The sequence below is a fragment of the Sciurus carolinensis genome, chromosome 11 (genome assembly GCF_902686445.1).
Source record: "Sciurus carolinensis chromosome 11, mSciCar1.2, whole genome shotgun sequence".
Taxonomy (NCBI): Eukaryota; Metazoa; Chordata; class Mammalia; order Rodentia; family Sciuridae; genus Sciurus; species Sciurus carolinensis.
In genome coordinates this window covers 80650317-80671167 of record NC_062223.1, presented here as the reverse complement: position 1 = coordinate 80671167, position 20851 = coordinate 80650317, and positions in this window count along the sequence as shown.

The following is a 20851-nucleotide window of genomic DNA, read 5'->3' as shown; positions in this document are numbered from 1 at the left end:
GTTTGTAAAATATAAATATTTTGTGTAGAATAACCCTATTATCCACTTTCAGCTTAATCTAATACAACTTTTTGTTTGTTTGTTTTTTGGACTGGGGATTGAACCTAGGGGTGCTCTACCACTGAGGTATATCCCCAACCCTTTTTATTTTTTTATTTTGAGAAAGGGTCTCACTAAGTTGCTAAGGTTGGCCTTAAATTTGCAATCCTTCTGCCTCAACCTCCTGAATCACTAGGATTACAAGCATGTACAACCAAGCCCAGCTCCAAAGCAACATTTATTGAGCATCTACTATTTTTTATATATTTTTAGTTGTAGAAGGACACAATACCTTTATATTTATTTATTTATTCTTATGTGGTGCTGAGGATCGAACCCAGTGCCTCATACATGCTAGACAAGCACTCTACCACTGAGTCACAATCCCAGCCCTGAGAAGTCAAGTTTTATAAACAACTTACCAAGAGAGTTAAGTCTTAAAATAAAACCTATCTACTAAATACAAATTAAATACTCTTTTCAAGAAGTGGGGCTGCAAATTAGTGCAGCCATTCTGGAAAGTAATATGGAGATTCCTTAGAAAACTTGGAATGGAACCACCATTTGACCAAGCTATCCCACTCCCTGGCCTATACCCAAAGGACTTAAAATCAGCACACTACAGAGATACAGCCACATCAATGTTCATAGCTGCTCAATTCACAATAGCCAGCTTGTGGAACCAACCTAGATGCCCTTGATAAATGGATAAAGAAACTGTGGTATATATATATATATATATATATATATATACACACACACACACACACACACACACACACAATGGAATATTACTCAGCCATAAAGAATAATAAAATTATGGCATTTGCAGGCAAATGGATGAAATTGGAGAATATCATGCTAAGTGAGATAAGCCAATCTCAAAAAAACCAAAGGACAAATGATCTTGCTGATAAGCGGATGATGACACATAATGGGGGGGTAGGAGGCGGGGCAAGAATGGAGGAAGGAGGGACTGTATAGAGGGAAAAGAGGGGTGGGAGGGGTGGGGGAAGGAAAAAAAATAACAGAATGAATCAAAAACTATTACCCTAGGTAAATGTATGATTACACAAATGGTATGCCTCTACTTCATGTACAGAGAAACCAGATGTATCCCATTTGTTTACAATAAAAATAAATTAATAAAAAAAGAACAGTTTTGTCAATGCTTGCTGTATTTTTCTCCAGAGGTACAGAACCAATTGGGTGTATGTGGGTGTGTGTGCGTGGAAACAGAGAGATAGAGAGAGAGAGAGAGAGAGAGACTATAAGGAATTATGGAAACTGATGAGTTCCAAGATCTGCAGGGTGAGTCAGGAAGCTAAAGATTCAAGGGAGTCAGTACTGTTGTACTGTTGTTCCAGTCTGTCTGAAAGTGTGAGACCCAAGAAAACTGATAGTGTAGTTCTGGTTCAAAGGTGGAAGGCTCAAGTCCCTAGAAAAGCTCTTGTTCCAAGTTCTAAGACAGTCAAGGAGGAACTCTCTCTTACTTTGGAAACATCAGCCTTTTGGTTCTACTCAGGACTTCAAATGACTGGATGAAGCCCCTCAGCATTACTAAGGGCAATCTGCTTTACCCAACCTACAATTTAAATGTCAATCTCATACAAAATACCCTCACAGCAACACCCAAACACAATATTTGACCATATAACTGGTCACCCTGTGGTCCAGTCAAGTTAACACCCAAAATTAACCATCGAAATTTCAATCCTTGTCAACTTGGCAATATGCAAGACAGTAACAAGGTCATAATTCCACCTAACGTGGCACAACTACCCTGCATACAACCAAAACACATTAGCTTCTATCCCAGGAGAGAAAGTAAAGCCCTTGAGTGGTGCTTAATCTTCTCCTTAATATCCCATAAATTAAATACTATTATGTAAAGTGAACACTACTTAAAAACTACGCTATAAAGTCAGTACATCATGGTTACATGATAAGGGATAGTAGAGGGAAGAAAACAAAGATATTTGCCATATTCACACATGCATGCATTCATCTCCTTTGTAACAAAATGAAAAGGAAATACTCATGACAATTACAGGCCCCAATTCTATAACCAGTCATGTCGTCATAGCTGGTATTTATAACTACGTCCTTCCACCACTCAATTTTGCCCTCAGCAAGCATTTCAGCTAGTCATGGTTCTTCTTTACCTGGTGGGGTGACCCAAACCTTTATTCCTAAAGGGTGTGGAACATTAGTATTGCTGCCTGGGTTAGGTCATCGTCGGTTTCTATTGACTTCCATCACAGGGCATGGTAATGTACTGAGAGAATCTGTATTCCAGACAGGCTCTTCCTTATCTCCATTGTGAAGAAATAGTCCATTTCCCCCTCGGTAATCAGGATTATCACCCCATTCAACACTCCCTTCTTTTCCTGTATTCAAGAGATGAGGAATCAAAATTCCAGAGTCCTAACTTTTAGTTCAATAGAATCATTTTTATGTCTCTTTGTGGAAGCATTCTTCCCACAGGAATTTCCAGGATAACAGAGCTTAAGAGCACAGAAACAAGATGCAAAAAATTTGCTACTGGGTCACTAGAGGTAATAATGAGAGATTCCATTCCCATTTCTACTTCTTGATCCCTGTAACTATTAATCCTGGTTCAGGGAGACAGAGCATCATCTATCGAATGCTGACTTAGAGCACACACAGCCACTTGTGGAACCTTGCCCTATCCCTGCAAGGTTTTGACACCTCGCAAGCACTGTATTGATCCTTGAAATGGCCATTCCAGTGTTCCATCCAGTTTCTTCAGAATGGTGAAAACATAGTAAGACCAGTGAATTCTTTGAACATGAACCCATTATTGCACTTTATTTTCTGTGGTATAAGTTCATTGATTAGAAACAATGTTGTATGGAATACCATGACAGTGGATGAAGCATTCTTAAGTCCACAATGGTAGTTTTGGTAGAAATAATTCATGTAGGGAAAATAAATACGCACCCAGTCAGTCTATTGCATTAACAGAACACTGCTCCTTCCATGATGAAAGTGGTCCAATGTAATTAGCCTGCTACCAGTTAGGTGGTTGACTGCCTAGCAAATACTGCCTTATCTGGGATTCAGTACTCCTCTCTGCAGCTGGCAGATTGGACACTCAGCCATAGCTGTAGCCAGATCAGTCTTGATGAGTGAAAGTTCATGTTGTTGAGCCCATACATAATCTCCATCCCTGTCACCATGGCTGCTTTGTTCATGAGCCCATTATGTGATGACAGGGGTAACTGGGAAAACAGACTGACTCATACCCCCTGGAGTTCAACAGCTTCGTGTCACTGTGACAAAATATCTGAGATAAATAACTTAAAAGGAGAAAAGATTTATTTTGGTTTGTAGTTTCAAAGGTTTCAGCCCAGGGTCATTTGGCTTCATTGCTTTTGGGGCTATGGCAAGTGTTCTGGTTTGGATGTGAGGTGTCCCCCAAAAGTTCACATGTAAGACAATGTAAGAAGGTTCAGAGGAGAAATGATTGGGTTGTGACAGTCTTAACCTAATCAGTGAATTGATCTCTGATGGGATTAACTGAGTGGTAACTGGAGGAAGACGTTAACTGGGGGCATGGCTATGGGGTATATATTTTGTATCTAGAGAGAGGAGTCTCTCTCTCTGCTTCCTGATGATGTGAGTTACTTCCCTCTGCCACACTCTTCCACCACAATGCTTCATCTGGAGCCCCAAGGAATGGAGCTGGCCTTCTATGGTAAGACCTCTGAAACTGTGAGCCCTCAAATAAACTTCTCCTATATAATTGTGTTGGTCGGGTCATTTAGTCATAGTAGTGAAAAAGCTGACTAAAACCCCAAGGTAGAACATGCTGGCTGGGAGTGCATAACAGAGGGAGCTACTGGCCTCCTGGTAGCCAGGAAGCAAAGAAAGAGAAGAAAAGGAGAGACCAGGAGTTCCAATATCCTCTTCAAAGGCATTCCCCCAATGGCCCAGCTTGGCCCCACCTCCTAAAGGTTCCATCCCCTCCCAATAGCACCACAGGCTTGGTGACCAATCCCTTAGCATATGGACCTTTGGAGAACATTTAAGATCCAAACCATAACACCACAGAACACATAAATACCATCTGCTTAAATATTAAAATTTTTCTTGCTGAAGTTACTCTTTGGTGAATATTCACATAGCATAAATATCTTCACAATTTATGCCCATTAAGTGATCCTACCATATGTACACATAAGTGATCCTACCATATGTACAATCAGAAAAATGAGAAATTACACTATTTATGTATGATCTATCAAAATGTATAAATGCATTCTACTGTCATGTATGACTAATTATAACAAATAAAGTTTTTTGAAGATAGGTCTATCTCCAAATTCCCTTGTCACCAATTTTCCAATCATATTTCTTCAAATCACTGGTCTTTCATCCAAACCCTTGACTACAACCCATGAATTGGTATACAATCACTTATCTGACCATTTTTTTTCTTCCAAGCAAAGTGAACAATGAGGCGCATTCTTGGAGTTCTATCCATTGGGAGGACTTCCCTTCAGCAGTATCCTTCAGGGATGTCCCAGAAAAGGGACTGTAGTACTGCAGCTCTCAACTTTCAGATGAGGTCTACATCTGTAAGCCAGGCCCAAGTTTCTCTTCCTCTGTTAGATAATTGTAGGGAAGACCCCATGAGGCCATATGTACAGGCTGAGAGAGAAAAGATAATACAGTAGGAGCCACAAACATTTGGGTAACTTTTTCGTATAACTTATTTTTATCTTCAGGGCCTGCTCAGGCCCAATCATGTATCTATTTTTTCCATTTGATGCTGCTGCATAGAACCAACTTTATGGATTGATGGGTCAGATATCATCCAGTTTGTAAAAGGCAGCTCAGGTTGGATAGTACATCATGTGGCACATGATTCAGTGTTCATTCTCTCTGGACTGCTAGCAGGCCATGAGATGTTTCTTAAAAGATGAGTAGTTGCTGGGTATGGTAGCACATGCCTGTAATCCCAGCAGCTCAGGGGACTGAGGCAGGAGGATTACAGGTTCAAAGCCAGCCTCAGCAACTTAGTGAGGCTGTAAGCAACCTAGTGAGACTCTGTCTCAAAATGAAAAACAAAAAGTGCTAGGAATGTGGTTCAGTGGTTAAGCACCCCTGGGTTCAATTCCTGGTACCAAAAAAAAAAAAAAAAAAGGAGTTGGGGGAGTACTTATCCAAAGAGGACAGCATGGATATGTATGCTACATATGTGTTAATTTGCTCAAATAATGAAACCACATCTGGTATAGCAGTGCAATTGGAAACATCACCTGGTTAAGTATATAATTCACTATCATTCTCCAAGACTCATCTTTCTTCTGTGCTGGCCAAAAAGAACTAAACAGGGATGTGATGGGAATCACCACGCTTATATCTGTCAAGTCTTTAATCATGGCATAGTCTCTGCCATCTCCCCAGGAATGCAGTACTGCTTTTGATTGACTATTTTCCTAGGCAGAGGCAGCTCTAATGGCTTCCTTTTGACCTTTCCCACCATAATAAACTTCCGTCCACAGGTTAAGAAGCCAAGGTAGGGCTTCTGTTAGCTACTAAGCATACCTGCTCCAATTATGCATTCTAGGACATGTGGAAATAACCACAGGGTATGTTTGGGGACCACTGAACCCACTTTGAGATAGATCTGAATTCCATAACCCTATTCTGACTGTAGAACACAGCAACATGGGTCTCCTGGTATTAGTGTCCATTCAGAATCAGTGCCTAGTAATCCTTGATAGGTTTGATTATTTTATTTTTCCAGTGCACAGTTACTCAGGTAAAAAGCTACAGGTCCCTTTGGGGAAGGTCAGAGGAAAGATTAGCAATATAAAATTCTGGTAGTGTACCCAAAGGTCCTTCTTCAAGGGAACCCAGCCTCCCCTTCCTTCAAGGAGTTCTTCTGGGTCTACAAACTGGCTCAAGTCTGAGAATTGATCATGGGTCATGTTTCTCTGTTTTTTATAATTCAGATTAGACCTTTGTTCACTTGACCCAGAACTTTTCTGCTTATACAAATCAAGAAAGAATTTATTAGACTTCCTATGTATTTCATTTCCAGGAACAACTAGCTAATGGAATAAGTCTGTCAGACTCTTCTAATCACTGATTTGATTCTACTGTCCACTCTCATAACCACTGATACCTTGCCTTTGTGGTTGAATGCCCCTACTTGGTTGACCCCTGCCACCCTGATATAAATCTTTCTATGTAGAATAACTTTATTACACACTTTTAGCTTAGTCTAATTTAGCATTTCTTGAGAGCCTACTATTGGAAGTTATTTATGAACAATATGAGAGCTAAGTATTACAAGAAAACCTATCTACTAAATATACATAAAACATTCTTGTCAATAAAAGATCTTATCAATGTATGCTTACTTAGTTCTTCCTCTCCTTCCATCCTCCAGATGGTCCAGGTCAGTCTAGGGGTCCTCAGCAAATTCTCAGCCTTCTGACTGAGCACAAGGGCCAGCAATTTGGTAATGTTTTCCAGTTACTCTGAGACCACTCATAATTGTTCCAAACCTCAGGTCCCTGGGTGCCAGCTAAGCTCCTGACCTTTACATATTTTCTCCTTGTCACCAGGTTCTAAACTAAAGCCACAAAATTGGAGATGCTATTTGCTCTGATTTTGTAGCTCTGGTTTTCCTCCTGCCTAATGCTTACTTTTCATTTGACTTTTTACAAAAAGAAAAGGGGAATGACTCCAGATTTTTTGAAGGGATCAGACCCTTTTACCTTCAGAACTCCTTTTATAATGTCAATATTTTAAAACTTTCAAACTAAACTGGGCAGATTTTAAGCAAGTTTACAGATTAGGATCTTTGCAATATGTTGCAGTTAAATGTCAGAACTGGATAATGTCAACATTAATCAAAATGGCCAGCTAAGAATTGAAATGATGTGAAACTACTTGAGTCCTAACATTCAGGAGGTAATGTTGTATTAGCAGATGTCAAAGTTAACAGCATTAGCTAACTAAACATGGAACTTCCTGGGCATATGGAGGTTAGGTGGCCAGCATCAATATTAATCGTGCTTTAGACAGTAGACAGACAATCTATAAACACCCAGTTTGCCTCAAGGAAAAACACTGATTTTATTTTCTTCCATTGCTGTTGAAACCCTTACCATATTTCTTGTCATACTTGAAAGAAGTTCATTGACTGTGTTCCATCTGTACCTTGTATATACTACTGTGGTTAGAATTGACTACCCCCTATTCTGATTATTTGCTTAACTGTCTCATTTCCACACTAGCATGTAAGACTCCTGAGGGTTTGTGATGCACTGATATCTGCAAGTCTACTGTGGAATAAGCAGGGAGTTTGGAGTAAAAAAGGTTTGGGCTAACACCCACCATTCTCCTCTGTGCTTCTGTGAGTCTGACTGTTTTAGACTTCACATCTAAGTGAGAGCATTTCTTTTCATGTCTGACTCTTTTCATTTGGTATGGTGTCCTCCAGGTTCATCCATATTGTCACAGATGACAGAATTTCCTTCTTTTTGAAAGGCTGAATAGCATTTTATTGTGTATCTATACCATACTTTCTTTATTCATTCATTCATGGATGGACATTTAGGTTGATGCGGTACCTTGGCTATTGTGAATGATTCAGTGGTGAACATAGGGGTGCAGATTTTCTTGATGTACTGACTTCATTTTCTTTTGGATGTGTACCCAGAAGTGTAATTGCTGGAACACCTGGTAATTCTATTTTTAATTTTTTCAGGAGAAACCCCTACACTCTTTTCCAGAATGGCTGTCCTCATTTACATTCCCATCCAGAGTGTACCAGGGTTCCTTCTCTCTCCATCCTCACCAACACGTGTTGTCTTTTGGTTTTTGATCACAGCCATTCTAACAGGTACAAAGTGAAATCTCATTGTGGTTTTAATTTGCACTTCCCTGATGACTAGCAACGCTCAGCATTCTTCCATGTGCCTTTCGGTCATTTTGTGTCTTCCTCAGGAAAATGTCTGTCAGGTTCTTGCCCAGTTTTTAGTCAGGTTATTTGTTTTCTTGCTGTTTATTGTTTGGGATCCTTTTATACTTTGGATATTAACCATGTGTCAGATATATGATTTGCAGAATTCTTTTCCTGTTCTGTAGTTTGTCTCTTCACTCTGTCAGTTGCTTCCTTTAAGGTACAGAAGCTCTTTGGTTTGACACCATCCCATTGGTCTCTCTTTGCCTTTGTTGCTACACTTTCAGGGTAATCTTTAAACACACACACACACGTACATTGCCCCTACTAAGGTAACACAGTATATCTTTGGTATTTTCTTCTAGAAATTTTAGTTTCAAGACTTACACTTAAATCTTTAATTTTTGCATCTCGGGTGAATAAGGGTCTGATTTGATATTCTGTATGTGAATATGCAGTTTTCCCAGCACTGTTTATTGAAGAGACTGTCCTTTCCCCATTGCCTGCTCTTGGCATCTTTTCCAAAGATCAATTGACGGTAAATATGTGGATTTATTTCAGGGTCTTCTATTCCATTCTATGGAGCACTTGTATTTTTTTTTTTATATTGGTTCTTTTGAGTTATACATGACAGTAGAATCCATTTTGACATAGTTGTAAAAACATGAACTAGATCTTGTTCTAATTTAGTCCCCAGTACCTCTCCTTTCTCTCCCTTCTCCTCCCTCCCTGTTCACTTCCTTCTACTCTACTGATCTTTCTGCCACTTACCCATAGTTATTTTTTTTATTAATTTCTTGTGCTTGTACATGATGTTGAAATTCACTGTGGTATATTCACATACGTACATAAGAAAGTTATGTCAGATTTATTCCACTGATTTTCCTTTTCCCCTCCCCCCTTCCCTTCATCCCCATTTGTCTACTGCATTGAACTTCAATTTTTTTTTCACCTTCCCCCTTATTTTGAATTAACTTCCATATATCAGAGAAAACACTTTTGAGTTTTTTTTGGGGGGATTGGCTTATTTCACTTAGCACACAGTCTTCAAATCTATCCATTTACTGGCATATGTCATAGTTATTATTCTTAATGGCTGAGTAATATTTCATTGTGTATATATATCACATTTTCTTTATCCATTCATCTGTTGCTGGGCACCTAGGACTCCATAGCTTAGCTATTTTGAATTGAGCTGCTGTAAACATTGATGTGACTGAGTCACTGTAGTAGACTGATTTTAAATCCTTTGGATAAATACTGAGGAGTGAGATAACTGGGTCAAATGGTGGTTCCATTCCTAGTTTTTTGAAGACTCTTTAGAGCACTCATATTTTTAAAAGACTGTAGAAACAAATTTAAAACACAAGAAGAATATGCGATAGAGACTGTAAGGGACCTGTTAAGCCTGGAATGATTCCTGTTGGCCTTTTACAGAACGAGTTTGTCCATCCTGACCTAGAAACTCAATCAAATATAACTTGTATTTATTTTTTTGATTTTGTTTGTAAGAATATCTCCTGCAGTGTACTATTTCTTATTGTGTCACATTAGAAGGTATAAAATGTTTCATCACACTTATAATGACACTAAGATCACTCAGTGATTTCAGAGGTGTTAGCTCGATCCATTCCTTATGAATTTCCCTATAAATATTTCTTGTAATGGTTTTAGCATTCATTAGTGTTTGTTGCCCAAATATTTCATTAAAGATTGTAAAATGGTGATTCTCTACTTCCTCATTCACTTTGTTTTTGTAATTTTTCAATACATGAACCAGGCACAGTGGCACACATCTATAATCCCAGAAGCTTGGGGGGCTGAAGCAGGAAGATCGTGAGTTCAAAGTCAGCCTCAGCAACTTAGCAAGACCCTAAGCAACCAAGTGAGACCCTGTACCAAAATAAAATATATTTTTTAAAAAAGGGCTGGGGATGTGGCTCAGTGGTTAAGTGCCCCTGTGTGCAATCCCTGGTATCAAAAAAATAACAATAATAACTTTTCATGAAACACAGTTCAGGAAAGTAAAGACAAATGCTTGTTTCTTTCTTATGATTTATCAGTTTTCAGAATAATGAATTGGTGTCCTAAAAAAATTTCCAAAAGTGGCCAATTTTAGGTTTCAATTTCTTAAAGTAGATAGCATTTATGCTTTCCTAGAATTCATGTATTTGATATTTCAAAAAATAGCAGATGTTATTTGTGTATATCTATGTAGGTACACAAAGTGCCCCAACTCTAGGAATACCTTAAATTTTGGGGTTTTTTGTTCCTTAGACAAAGCCTAATTAGTATCTGAGAGTTTTCTTGCTTTCTGACCCAGCAAGAGGTCCCACTTTATACATGTCCTCTCTCAGACTGGAAAGTGGAAATTCCTTCAACAAGTCCTAGTTCCATTGGTGGCTCCACTCAGGTCACCTCCACTTCACTGGTCTGTCAATGTCACCAAACACACCATATTTCTAAAGCCACTGGTCAGTTATCAGTTCTCATGTGACTTGACCTGTCCATGACTTTCAGCATGACTGATCACAGCCTCCTCCTGAAAATGTTTCTTTTACTTAGTGGTAGACATACTCTCCTGACTTCTTCCTACCTCATGGGCCTCTCCAGGGGCTCCTTTGCTGGTTCTTCCTTGTCTTCCTAATCTCTTTTTTTTTTTTTTTTTTTATTGTAAACAAATGGGATACATGTTATTTCTCTGTTTGTACATGGCGTAAAGGCATACCATTTGTGTAATCATAAATTTACATAGGGTGATGTTGGTTGATTCATTCTGCCATTTTTTCTCTTCCCCTCCCACCCCTCCCACCCCTCCCCTCCATCTATACAGTCCTTCCTTCCTCCATTCCTGCCCCCCTCCCTAAAGTCAACTCCAACCCCAACACTAACACTTCCCATCCCCCATTATGTGTCATCATCCACTTATTAGCGATATCATTCTTCCTTTGGTTTTTTGAGATTGGCTTATCTCACTTAGCATGATATTCTCCAGTTTCATCCATTTGCCTGCAAATGCCATAATTTTATCATTCTTTATGGCTGAGTAATATTCCATTGCATATATATACCACATTTTCTTTATCCATTCATCAATTGAAGGACATCTAGGTTGGTTCTACAATCTGGCTATTGTGAACTGAGCAGCTATGAACATTGATGTGGCTGTATCTCTGTAATATGCTGATTTTAAGTCCTTTGGGTATAGGCCAAGGAGTGGGATAGCTGGGTCAAATGGTGGTTCCATTCCAAGTTTTCTAAGGAATCTCCACACTGCTTTCCAGAGTGGCTGCACTAATTTGCAGCCCCACCAGCAATGTAAGAGTGTACCTTTCTCCCCACATCCTCGCCAACACCTGTTGTTGCTTGTATTCTTGATAATCGCCATTCTAATTGGGGTGAGATGGAATCTTAGGGTGGTTTTGATTTGCATTTCTCTTATTACTAGAGATGTTGAACATTTTTCCATATGTTTGTTGATTGCTTGTATATCTTCTTCTGTGAAGTGTCTATTCATTTCTTTAGCCCGTTTGTCAGTTGGATTATTTACATTCTTGGTGTAGAGTTTTTTGAGTTCTTTATAGATTCTGGAGATTAGCGCTCTATCTGAAGTATGATTGGCAAAGATTTTCTCCCACTCTGTAGGCTCTTTCTTCGCATTGCTGATAGTTTCCTTTGCTGAGAGAGAGCTTTTTAGTTTGAATCTATCCCAGTTATTAATTCTTGCTTTTATTTCTTGTGCTATGGGAGTCCTGTTGAGGAAGTCTGGTCCTAAGCCGACATGTTGAAGCTCTGGACCTACTTTTTCTTCTATAAGATGCAAGGTCTCTGGTCTGATTCCGAGATCTTTAATCCATTTTGAGTTTAGTTTCGTGCATGGTGAGAGATAGGGGTTTAGTTTCATTCTGTTGCATATGGATTTCCAATTCTCCCAGCACCATTTGTTGAAGAGGCTATCTTTTCTCCATTGCATATTTTTGGCCCCTTTGTCTAGTATGAGAAAATTGTATTTATTTGGGTTTGTGTCTGTGTCCTCTATTCTGTACCATTGATCCACCTTTCTATTTTGGTACCAATACCATGCCGTTTTTGTTACTATTGCTTTGTAGTAGAGTTGAAGATCTGGTATTGCGATACCCCCTGCTTCACTCTTTCTGCCAAGGATTGCTTTAGCTATTCTGGGTTTTTTATTCTTCCAGATGAATTTCATAATTTCTTGCTCTATTTCTGTAAGGTACATCATTGGGATTTTAATTGGAATTGCATTGAATCTGTATAGCAGCACTTTTGGTAGTATGGCCATTTTGACAATATTAATACTTCCTATCCAAGAACATGGGAGATCTTTCCATCTTCTAAGGTTTTCTTGAATTTCTTTCTTTAGTGTTCTGTAGTTCTCATTGTAGAGGTCTTTCACCTCTTTTGTGAGATTGATTCCCAAATACTTTATTTTTTTCGAAGCTATTGTGAATGGGGTAGTTTTCCTAATTTCTCTTTCTGAAGATTCATCACTTATGTATAAAAATGCCTTAGATTTATGTGCATTGATCTTATATCCCGCTACTTTACTGAATTCACTTATGACATCTAAATTTTTCTGGTGGAATTTCCTGGTTCCTCTAAGTATACAATCATATCATCAGCAAATAGGGATAGTTTGAGTTCTTCTTTTCCTATTCGTATCCCTTTAATTTCTTTGGTCTGTCTAATTGCTCTGGCTAGAGTTTCAAGGACAATATTGAATAGAAGTGGTGAAAGAGGGCATCCCTGCCTTGTTCCAATTTTTAGAGGGAATGCTTTCAGTTTTTCACCATTTAGAATGATATTAGCCATGGGTTTAGCGTAGATGGCCTTTACAATGTTAAGGAATGTTCCCACTATCCCTATTTTTTCTAGTGTTTTGAGCATGAAGGGGTGCTGTATTTTATCAAATGCTTTTTCTGCATCTATAGAAATAATCATGTGATTCTTGACTTTAAGTCTATTGATATGGTGAATGACATTTATTGATTTCCTGATGTTGAACCAACCTTGCATCCCTGGGATGAAACCCACTTGATCATGGTGCACTATCTTTTTAATATGTTTTTGTATGAGATTTGCTAAAATTTTGTTTAGAATTTTTGCGTCGATGTTCATTAAGGATATTGGTCTGAAATTTACTTTCCTTGATGTGTCTCTGTCTGGTTTAGGAATCAGGGTAATATTGGCTTCATAGAATGAGTTTGGGAGAGTTCCCTCCTCTTCTATTTTCTGGAATACTTTGAGAAGTATTGGAATGAGCTCTTCTTTAAAAGTTTTGTAGAACTCGGCTGAGAACCCATCTGGTCCTGGACTTTTCTTTGTTGGAAGGCTTTTGATGACTTCTATTTCATTACTTGAAATTGGTCTATTTAAATTGTGTATGACCTCCTCGTTCAGTTTAGGCAATTCATATGTCTCTAGAAACCTGTTGATGTCTTCGAAATTTTCTATTTTGTTGGAGTATAGATTTTCAAAATAGCTTCTAATTATGTTTTGTAGTTCAGTCGTGTCTGTTGTGATATTTCCTTGTTCATTCCAAATTTTAGTGATTTGGGTTTTCTCTCGTCTTCTCTTTGTTAGTGTGGCTAAAGGTTTATCAATTTTGTTTATTTTTTCGAAGAACCAACTATTTATTTTGTCAATTTTTTGTATTGTTTCTTTTGTTTCAATTTCGTTGATTTCAGCTCTGAGTTTAACTATTTCCTGTCTTCTACTATTTTTGGTGTTGGTCTGTTCTTCTTTTTCTAGGGCTTTGAGCTGTAGTGTTAGGTCATCTATTTTTTGAGTTTTACTTCTTTTATTAAATGTGCTCCATGAAATAAATCTTCCTCTAAGTACTGCTTTCATAGTGTCCCAGAGATTTTGATATGATGTTTCTTTTTTCTCATTTACATCTAAGAATTTTTTAATTTCCTTCCTAATATCTTCTGTTATCCATTCATCATATAGTAGCATATTGTTTAATCTCCAGGTGTTGGAGTAGTTTCTGTTTTTTACTCTTTCATTAATTTGTAACTTCAATCCATTATGATCTGATAGAATACAAGGTAGTGTCTCTATCTTCTTGTATTTGCTGACATTAGCTTTGTGGCATAATATATGGTCTATTTTAGAGAAGGATCCATGTGCTGCTGAGAAGAAAGTGTATTCGCTCTTGTTTGGATGGTATATTCTATAAATGTCTGTTAAGTCTAAATTATTGATTGTGTTATTGAGATCTATGGTTTCTTTGTTCAATTTTTGTTTGGAAGATCTGTCCAGTGGTGAAAGAGGCGTATTAAAATCACCTAGTATTATTGTGTTATGGTCTATTTGGTTTCTAAAATTGAGAAGGATTTGTTTAACATACATGGATGAGCCACTGTTTGGGGCATAGATGTTTACGATTGTTAAATCTTGCTGATTTATGCTTCCCTTAAGCAGTATGAAATGTCCTTCTTTATCCCTTCTGACTAACATTGGCTTGAAGTCCACATTATCTGAAATGAGGATGGATACTCCAGCTTTTTTGCTGAGTCCATGTGCATGGTATGTTTTTCCCCATCCTTTCACCTTTAGTCTATGGGTATCTCTTTCTATGAGGTGAGTCTCTTGCAGGCAACATATTGTTGGATCTTTCTTTTTAATCCAATCTGCCAGTCTATGTCTTTTGATTGATGAATTCAGGCCATTAACATTCAGGGTTATTTTTGAGATATGATTTGTATTCCCGGTCATTTGGTTCATATTTAAAATTTTTGACACATCTTGGTTCCTCCTTTATTTGACAGTTCCTGTAGGGTAATTCCTCCCTTTGCTGATATGCTTCTTTGTTTTTTATCTCTTCCTCATGAAATATTTTGCTGAGAATGTTCTGTAATGCTGGCTTTCTTTTTGTAAATTCTTTTAGCTTTTGTTTATCATGGAATGATTTTATTTCATCGTCAAATTTGAAGGTAAGTTTTGCTGGGTATAAGATTCTTGGTTGGCATCCATTTTCTTTCAGAGCTTGAAAAATGTTGTTCCAGGCCCTTCTAGCTTTTAGGGTCTGGATTGAAAAATCTGCTGATATCTGTATTGGCTTCCCCCTGAATGTAATTTGGTTCTTTTCTCTCACAGTCTTTAAAATTCTGTCTTTATTTTGTATGTTCGGTATTTTCATTATAATGTGCCTTGGTGTGGGTCTGTTGTAATTTTGTGTATTTGGAGTCCTATAAGCCTCTTGGACTTGATTTTCCATTTCATTCTTCAGATGTGGGAAATTTTCTGATATTATTTCTTCAAATAGATTGTTCATTCCTTTGGTTTGTTTCTCTAAGCCTTCCTCAATCCCAATAATTCTCAAATTTGGCCTTTTCATGATATCCCATAGTTCTTGGAGATTCTGTTCATGATTTCTCACCATCTTCTCTGTTTGTTCAACTTTGTTTTCGAGGTTAAATATTTTGTCTTCAATATCTGAAGTTCTGTCTTCCAGCTGTTCTATCCTATTGGTTATGCTTTCTATGGAGTTCTTAATTTGGTTTATTGTTTCCTTCATTTCAAGGATTTCTGTTTGTTTTTTTTTCAATATCTCTAACTCTTTATTGAAATGATCTTTTGCTTCCTGAATTTGCTCTGTTAACTGTCGATTGGTGCGATCGTTCAATGCCTGCATTTGCTCTTTCATCTCATCGTTTGCTTCCCTAATCATTTTAATTATGTACATTCTGAACTCCCTTTCTGTCATTTCTTCTGCCATGCTGTCGTTGGATTTTATTGATGTAACATCTAGATTTGTTTGGGGCATTTTCTTCCCTTGTTTTCTCATATTGTTCAGGAATCAGTGGGTCATTAAGATATTGCAGATTTCCTCTATCAACTTATAATGTCCCTGAAGATTGCTAGTATATCCCTTCTTATCCTTCAGTAGCCTGAAGTCTTGGAGGAGGTTGATAATGCAGAGCTCCACGAAGAAGCTGCCTCTCTAGGGGTGGTGACCCTCAGGTGGCGTATATTCCCTGCTAGTGGGCAGAGGTACCTCCACTTGTTGACCAATGGTCATCCAATGGGGAACTAGACTGCGGGCTGAGGCAAGTCCTGTTTGTGCCTGTGTCTCTGGTTTTACTGTCCCTGTGGGAAAACCTCCCCCGGCCGGGAAGACTCACTCGGTGGGGACGTCTCGCTGGTCAGTTGCCCTCCTAGAGGTTCCCCTCAATCTACAGCTACTGCCTGGGCTGGGCTGTCTTCCTCTGCAACGATCCCAGGGGCCCGGACCTACGTCCTGGGCCTGGGAGCCTCACCCTTCGCAGGCAAGTCTCCTTAGGCTGCCTCTCCCAGAGAATCTGCCCGCAACCCTGGAAACTTTGCTCCGCCCCTAGGCACGTCTCTGTGCAGCTCTTCCAGCAAGAAGCCACCTAGCTCCTGGGACCCTGCTCTGCACCAATCGCCTGGCTATGCGGCCCCTCCTCTGAGCCACCACCTGGAGCCCCGTACAATAGCTCCGAGACCCAGAGACCCGCCACACACCTCCTCCTCTGTACAGCCGCCCGGTTTCCGACGCAGTCACTAGGAGTCCAAACAACTCACTTCGGGTCTCCTCCTCCCGCCAACCACCCGTAGCCCTAGGCAGTCACTCCAAGTCCAAGTGACCCGCCCTGTTCCTCCTCCTCCTCCTTGGGGTAGCCCCCGGGTGTTCAGGAGCGGTGGCTCCAAGACCAAGTGACCCACCACACTCCTCCTCCAGGCAGGCCACCGGTGTTCAGGAGCGGTCGCTTTTGGTCCAATCAACTCACCACTCGCCTCCTCCTCTGGCAACCACCTGTGGCTCTGATGCAGTCACTCCTAGACCAAGAGTCCCACCGCTCTCCTCCTCCAGGCAGGCCACCAGTGTTCTGGAGCAGTCGTTCTGAGTTCAAACAGCTCACCACGCAGCTCCTCCTCTGGCAACTGCCTGTGGCTCTAATGCAGTCACTCCTAGGTCTAGCAACCCGCCGCGCTCCTCCTCTTCTTCCAGGTTAGTCCCCCAGTGTTCAGGAGCGCTCGCTCTGAGTTCAAACAGCTCACCACGCAGCTCCTCCTCTGGCAACTGCCTGTGGCTCTGATGCAGTCACTCCTAGACCAAGCGACCCGCCGGGCTTCTCCTCTTCCTCCGGGCAACCCCCCGGTGTTCAGAAGCGATCGTTCTGGGTCTAAACAGCTCGCCACGAAGCTCCTCCTCAGGCAGCCGCCCGGAGCCCCAGTGGTTGTCCGAGTCCAAGCGCTGTGCTGAGCCGCCTCCTCTATGATGATCCCAGTTGTCCGTGTTTACCGCTCCAGCGGGGGGAGGGGCGTCTCGCCGAGCAACTCCACTTCACAAATTCCCTGCGTTCCGGGGCTACCGCCCCATTCGGGACACCTCCCCAATGGGAGAGACTCACCCGGCAGCTTTGAGTTGGTCCCAAGTCTCTCACTATCTCCTCTTTTGAATCTTGTGTCCTGGAGCAACGTGAAATGCAGCCGACCCCTAGTCCGCCATCTTGGCCCCTTCCTCTTCCTAGTCTCTTAATATTGGGTTTCCCAGTGGTCAGTACTTGAGCCTTTTTCAGTTTTTATCTACATTGACTTTTTGAGATGTCACTAGTTTTATGACTTAATGTGACATCTAAGTACCAATGACTCTTAAATTTATCTCCAATCCAAGCAAATCCCCTGAGACTTATATATCCACTTGCCCACTGAACTTCTCCACTTGGATAACTGAGATATCTTAGACATGACGAATCTGAAAACAAGGCCCTGATCCTGCCACTCCCACCCTAACAAATATTTGCTTTTTCTGAGCCTTCTTAATCCTGTAAATACAACTTCATCCTTCCCTCCATATTCATTTCAAAATCATGGTGACATCCTTGACACATCAAATCCTTTGGAAACATCAAATAAATAAACTCCTTTCTCACATCCCACATTCAGTACTTCAGGAAATCCTGCTGGCTCTACTTCAGTATGTACCTAAGATCAGAGCACTTCTTAAGACCTTGAATTAGTTTTGCATCACTGCAGCAAATACCTGAGAGAAACAACTTAGAGGAGAAAAGATTCATTTGGGTCAAAGGTTTCAGTCCACAATTGACTGACTCCATTGTTTTGGACCTAAGTGAGGCCGAAAATCAAGGAGCAAGGGCCTGGTGGAGGAAAGCTTCTGAGCTCATGGTAGCTAAGAAGAAGAAGAAGAAGAAGAAGAAGAAGAAGAAGAAGAAGAAGAAGAAGAAGAAGAAGAAGAAGAAGAGGAGGAGGAGGAGGAGGAGGAGGAGGAGGAGGAGGAGGAGGAGGAGGAGGAGGAGGAGGAGGAAGAGGAGGAGGAGGAGGAGGAGGAGGAGGAGGAGGAGAAGAAGAGGGAGAAGAGAAGAAGAAGAAGAAGAAAGTGAGAGAGAGAGAGAGCGCGCTCAGAGGCAAGAAATGCCTTTCTAGGCATACTCCCAGTGACCTACTATTCTCATCCAGGTCCCACCTCCCAGTTTCCGCCATCTCCAAGTAGTCCATTCAGCTGTCAATGGGTTAATCCACTGATGAAATGTCATGATCCAATCACTTCCCAAAATCTCTACCTCCAAACAGCACTGAATTTGGGATCAAGTCTTTAACACACGAATCTTTGGGGGACACTTTATGTCCAAAGTATAATAGACCTCTACTGCTACAACCCTGTGCAAACTCTTTCTCTTCTGGAATATTCCAGTAACCTCCTAAATGCTCTCTCTGTTGGTACCCATGCCCCTCCACTCCTAATGTATTCACAATACAGCAACCCTTGTATTCTTATAAAATATGCACCAAATCATGTTACTGCTCCTGCTGAAAACTTTCAGGGAGCTCCTCCACTTGCTCAAACTAAAAGTCAAAGTCCATCTTTTGATCTACACATCCCTAGGTACTCGAGCTCTTGATTATCTCTCTGACTTCTACTTCCTACCTACCCCTCCCTCTCTCTACCCATGTTACTTAAGTCACAGGCCTCTTGTTACAGTCCTTTGATCTTACCAGTCGTGCTTCTCTATCAGGGCTTTTGAGCTCACTTCCCTCTCCCTAGGACCCTCTTCCTTCAAATATCCTCATAATCACTCCTTACCTTCTTCAGATGTTACCTTCTCAGCAAGATCTTCCCCAGTTACTCTTTTGAACATTGCAATTCTCCCAGCATTCTCCAAACCTTCTCCTCACTTTAATTCCTCTCAGTAGCTTTGAAAACAGTGTAACACACTGTGTGGTTTTTTTCATGTGTTTATTGTCTGTCTTCACTATTAGAATGTGTGTTCTATGAGGGCAGGGATTTTTGTATAATTTGTTATTTGCTATATGCCCAGGATTTTTAAAGAGTATCTGGGAGTACAAAATAACCATTTCCTGGCTCTGTTCGTTTTGTACAGAAGGAATCAGAATTTTAACTTGGATCTCTATGAAAGCAGGTTTATACATTCTCTACCAAATTTCCAGCATGCTTCACCCTAATAATGTCAAAAGCATCTTGTGGTACTAAGTAATTTTTTTTGTTTTTGTTTTTGTTTTTGTTTTTGTTTTTACAGCCATAACCTCAGAGCTGTTGTGTGCCAATTCAGGTCACAAAGGGAACCTATCACCTCTGATAAAAATATTTCCCCTTGCAGTTTATACATGTCACCACCAGGTGTCAGGAATGCTTGATGAATGCTCAAGAAATTCAAGTCAATCATTTCCACAGATGTACAATTAATAGTACTATTTTTTTCATTTTTATAATTTTTTAACTTATTCTAATTAGTTATACATGACAGAATGCATTTTGACATGTCATACATAAATGGAGTACAACTTCTCATTCTGGTTGTACATGAAATAGAATTACTCCAGTCATGTAATCATATATGCAGATAGAGTAATAATGTCCAATTCATTCCACTCTCCTTCCCACCCCCAAACCCCCTTTCCTCCCTTCATTCCCCTCTGTCTAATCCAAAGTACCCCTATTCTTCTCTAGTCACACCCCTTATTGTGAATTAGCATCCACTTATCAGAGAAAAAACATTCAACCTTTGGTGTGGGGGGATTGGTTTTTTTTGCTTACCATGATATTCTCCAGCTCCATCTATTTACCTGAAAATGCCATAATTTCATTCTTATTTAAGAATGAGCAATATTCCATTGTGTATATATACCACATTTCTTTATCCATTCATCTGTTGAAGAGTGCCTCGGTTGGTTTAGCTATTGTGAATTGAGCTGCTATAAGCATTGATGAGGTTGCATCACTGTGTGCTGCTTTTAAGTCCTTTGGGTATAAACTGTGGAGAGGGATATCTGGGTCAAATAGTGGTTCCATTCCAAATTTTCTGAGGAATGGCCACACTGCTATTTTATAACATACTAGCATTTTATATATTTTAAACATTTTTATATATTTATATATTTTATAACAAAATAGCAAAGCATATTTCCCTGTTAGACTAGTTAAACTACATCTGAATATTCATCATTTTATTTATTTTTATTTTGTTTTAGTTTTTAAAAAGTACTATTTATTTTAATAGAAGGTACAATCATACAATTATTTGTAATAATAAGTGAAAAAAAGAACCTCAAAGATCTTTACCCCTATGACATTCACATAGTGATTAAGAGAAAAGACTCAGGAATTAGAATACCTAGGCTCAAATTGCATTGTAACTGCTTATCAGCTAAGGGACCTAGGGCTGAGTCACTCAAACTCTTGTTTCTCAGCGGCCTAATCTATAAAATGAGAATGATGAAAATACCTACCTTTGGGGCTTACTGATTACATAATCCTGGCTTATTGTAGGTCTAATAGACACCATTTGCTCATTTTTAAAAACCCTGTGAATTAAGTATTACTATCTTCATTTCACA